At 37.4% G+C, this 4,702-nt stretch overlaps 1 pseudogene; it reads right to left on the bottom strand.

The window, feature by feature from the left end:
* Positions 1-3,293: 3,293 nt before the first annotated feature.
* On the bottom strand, positions 3,294-4,288 carry LOC140516824 (olfactory receptor 4S2-like; annotated as a pseudogene).
* Positions 4,289-4,702: the final 414 nt, after the last annotated feature.

The raw sequence follows: 4,702 nt of genomic DNA, 5'->3' as shown, positions 1-4,702 counted from the left end.
TTTTGATAGGTTGGCGATCCACAGTTGTCATCCTACCTCCTTTGCCTTCTGGAATATCATATCCGAGGCCCTCAGTTCTTTAATGAAGAAGCTACTAAATTATGTATAATGATCACTGTGATTTTCTGATATTTGAAATATTTCTGGCTCCTTGCAGTATTATTTTTCTGTACTGGAAGCTTTGGAATTTGACTATGGAGGCAAGGGCTTTCTGTTGGTCAGCCCCAGAGGCAGGGTCTTGCTCCTGGTCAGCAATCACGGCAGTCCCCACTGGTGGCCTACACTGGGATTGGGACTTTGCTGTTCTGATGGTCTAAGAGTGGTGGTTTGCCTCCAGAGCTGCTGACTTGGCATGGTGGTGGACTGGTCCTTCTTTCTGGATTACCCTATGGTTCATAAGCTTGCTGTAAAACCCCTAGTTTGTGGCCTGTGCCTCTTTCTTGTTTACTGAGTTCCCCCCACACCCCAGAAAGACATTTATCCTCCTATGCGGGTTTGTTGCTTCCCTGCACTTAAATTGGTTCTGATGTGGTTTTGAAGGTGGTTTGAAGGGGTATATGGGAAGTCTCCAGGAAATTCTTTTTCACTTTGCCATCTTAGTATAAGAAGTCGTCTTAACTTAAAACAGTGCTTAATGATCTTCATAGAAATAGTATTATTTTATCAAATTTAGATAATCTGAGATTAAATGCCTTTTCTTCCTTCCTTCCTTTCTTTTTTTCTCATAGTCCTTGAGCTGATAGAAGCAAAGGAAGGGATAGAGTTGTAGCAAGTAAAAGTATTTTCCAAAGTTCCTTATCCTATCCTTAGGGCTAAATTGAAGAATTTAAACTATGTAGTAATATCTGAATTCGTTTAATAATCAGGCTGAAAGAACAATCATCAATAGCTCAATGTAAACTTGGAAGGATATCTCAACGGGAATACAATATGGTCCTCCACTACTTAACATCTCATCAGTGACTTCAATAAAGCTATAAATGAGATACTTATCAAATTTCAGATATCACAAAACTAGGACAAATGGCTACCACATTGCATGAGAGTCAAGATCCAAAGGAAGTTATCATCAACCTAGAATTTTGGACCAAATCTAATAGGAAATTTAATGGGAAAATGAAGTGAAATAAAAAAGTGCATGAACTTGCACTGGGTTTTAAAATATCAACTTTACAAGTAAAAGATGAGGAATAAAAGCTACCTATAAGTTACTCTAAAACTCTATTTTACATTATTCCTTCAATTTCAATAAATCATATTAAAAGATATTCCCAGATCCCCAAATGAAAGAATCATTGTCAGTATTAAGAAATGTGGGCAGCTAGGTGGTACAGTAGATGAAGCACCAGCCCTAGAGTCAAGAGAACCTGAGTTCAAATCTGTCCTCAGACACTTACTAGCTATGTGGCCCTGGGAAAGTCACTTACCCCCTATTTCCTCAACAGAAAAAAAAAAGTTAAAAAAGTATTAGAGTACCAGGTGTTTAGGAAATAATAATCCTGACATACTCAGACCAATTCAGATCATTCTTGCAGAATAATGTGCAGTTCTAATTAAATACCACATTTTAGTAAGAGCAGTGGTAAGTGGGTAAGTATTCAGGGGATGGAGATCCAGATAGTGAAGTTCCTCACCACGTCATATGTGAATTCAGTACTTTACTCTTTGTTAAATAGTGAAAATATAGAAATATAGAAAATACGTTATCTTCAAGTGTTTCAATAGCTACCGCAATGTGTCAAATCAATGAAAATTATTCTGGTTGCCTCCCTCTCCTCCTAGGAGTAGAACTTTGGCTTTTGATATCAGAAAAATATTCAGTAACAGGATAAAAAACTGGAATAGAATGCTTCATTAAGTCAGCAAGGTGACTTAACAGATAGAGTGCCCAGACTGGAGTCAGAAAGACTTATCTTCTTATGTTCAAATCTTGCCTCAGACATTTTATAGCTGTGTTACCCTGGGTTTCATTATCTGTAAAATGAGCTGGAGAATAGACTGCCTTAGTAGGGATTGGACATCTCATTATTATAGGTCTTAAAGGAAAGGCTATATGACCATTTTAGGAATACATTATGTAGGTATGCTCATTCAGATATGCACTTTTTAAAAGCTATTGAGGAGGACTAACCAGAATGTGGTTTGAACCTTGGACCCTATCAGCTGGGCAATAATGTGTAAGTCATGTCACCTATATGAAACTTGTACTCCTCAACTGTAAAACGGGTTTTGGTTCAGGTAGGAATAAGTGGCTTAGAGTTATCTTCCAGCTTCGAAATTCAGAAAATATGAATGGGTTTCCATTCCTACATTTCCTCTTGTTCCACATGCTACCACGTCCTGATCTAAGTTAAAAACCACAACTTTGAAACTTGACAGCTGTGTGATACCAAGGAGTTTACTTAACCTCTTTAACCTTGTTTCCTCATATGAATCAAAGGGTTAATAAACCTTGACTCATAAGGTTTTTGGAAAGAAAGGGCTCTGTAAATGTTTAGAAATATAAGTCGATATTATTGCCTGTGGTTTTTGGTCCTCTTTGTGTAACAGACCAATGCAGTATAAGATCTACATGTGAATCCTGCTCCTGATACTAAATAGTCAAATGATTTTGGACAATCTCTTATCATCTCCCTTGAGGTGTATTAGATGGTGAGATCATTGAATGTGCTTAACTGTTCTGATTTTTCCTTTTTTCCTCATTATTTACTATCGTTGCAAAGAGCTTAAAAAGCCTCATTGGCTTAACTTTGGGGGCCTTAATTTTCTCTATAAAATTAGAAATCTCTTTCCTTACTCAGTGAGTCCATTTGTTCCAGTCATTTGATGAAATAGCCTCTAACATGTTCTCCAACTCTAAATTTATGATGTTATGACTCAATTTTATATTCATATCCCCTTAATCTAGCAAAGTACCTGGTTATTGTTTCATTATTTCATTTGTGTGTGACTCTTCATGATTCCACTTGGGAGTATCCTGGCAAAGTTACTGTGGTGATATAACATTTCCTTCTTTAGTTCATTTCTCAGATGAGGAAACTAAGGCAAATAGCATAAAGTGACTTACCCAGCGTCACACAGCTAGTAAGTATCCTAGGTCAGATAAGAACTCAGGAAGATGAGTGTTCTTGATTGCAGGCCAAGCACTCTATCGACTGTGCCACCTTGCTACCCCAGTGCATGATACTTAGAATATATTTAATAACTAGTTATTGATAGGTAGAGTGACAATGTCTCATTATATGAGTGATTCAAGAAGAAAGTATAAGAGGTGGGGGAAACAGAAAAAGAGGAAATGTCTCATTTACAAGGTACTTCTGACATCTTGGGGAAAGAAAGGAAACAGTTTCTACTCTTGTATGAATTATTTCCATAGAAAGATTTTCCTGGTCCATAACTTCATCATGGCATTCTTTACCTCTGCATTTCTCAATATGTAAATCAAGGGGTTCAACATGGGGGTGACGATAATATAAAACACTGTGACCATCTTATCTTCTGAAAAAGTTGTGTCAGGCCTCATATACATGAACGTGCAGGGTCCAAAAAATATGATGACCAAAGCTATGTGGGAATCACAGGTAGAGAGCCCTTTGTGCCTAACTTAAGCTCACTGTTTCCTCAAGGACACCAGGATGACTGTGTAGGAGATCACCCAGATAAGAAAGCTCCCTAGAGCAATGGTTCCACTCTTGGCTGTCACCATAGCCCCTACAACATAGGTGTTACTACAGGCAAGTTTCAGTACAAGTTGCACATCACAAAAATAGTGATCAATTTCATTAGGACCACAGAAAGGCAACTGAACTACCAGTGCCATTTGGATGATGGAATGTATAAAACCACCCACCCATGTTCCCAACAGCATCTTATTGCACCTGTCTCGGTCCATAATGGTCATGTAGTGTAAAGGCCTACATATGACTACATGTCTCTCATAAGTCATCACTGTGAGAATGAAGACCTCTTTGCAGCCAAAGTAACCTCAAGCAGTTGGGTCATGCAACCTGCAAAGCTGATCCTTTTCTTCAGTACCAATAAGTCTGCAATAATCTTGGGGGCTATGACAGAGGAGTAGCAAATGTGTACAAAAGATAAGTAATTTAGGAAGAAGTACATGGCTGAATTGAAAAGATTACCAGTGCAGACTGTTGCTATTATGAGGAGGTTACCCAGAAGAATAATTGCACTAAAAAAAGGTGAACACCACAAAACATACCTTCTCTATTTCTGGCTTCTGAGAAAGTCCCCAGAAGATGAATTCAATCATATTGTTTATGTTCTCCATGGACTTTTTTTGTGCAGCCACATAATGCAGGGAAAAAAAATCAGTCCATCTGAAATGATGCGGAAAAAATCAATAGCATAAATTAAAATAACAATAATAACGATTCTTATTTCATTGGTGTGGTCACAAAACCACTTAAGGTAAGATTCTAAATTTAAACCAAGTTCTGAGTTCCACTCCACAGCATTTTTTTCATGACATTATATATATCATTCAAAGAGAAACCCAGCATGAATTTATTTTCTCTTTTACCTGAGAATACTTGAGAAGGAGGGAAGACTAAAAGGGGAAGTGGAGTAAAAACTAGACATGAAATTGGTGAAGTTATATGTAGTTAGGTCTATAGATACAGATATGTGTGTGTATATATAAACATTTACACACATATATACTTCCATGTATATATGTATAATC

The sequence above is a fragment of the Notamacropus eugenii genome, chromosome Y, assembly GCF_028372415.1.
Source record: "Notamacropus eugenii isolate mMacEug1 chromosome Y, mMacEug1.pri_v2, whole genome shotgun sequence".
In the NCBI taxonomy this organism is placed as follows: domain Eukaryota; kingdom Metazoa; phylum Chordata; class Mammalia; order Diprotodontia; family Macropodidae; genus Notamacropus; species Notamacropus eugenii.
The sequence above is the reverse complement of the archived record's forward strand: the minus strand, read 5'-3'. Positions and strand labels throughout refer to the sequence as shown.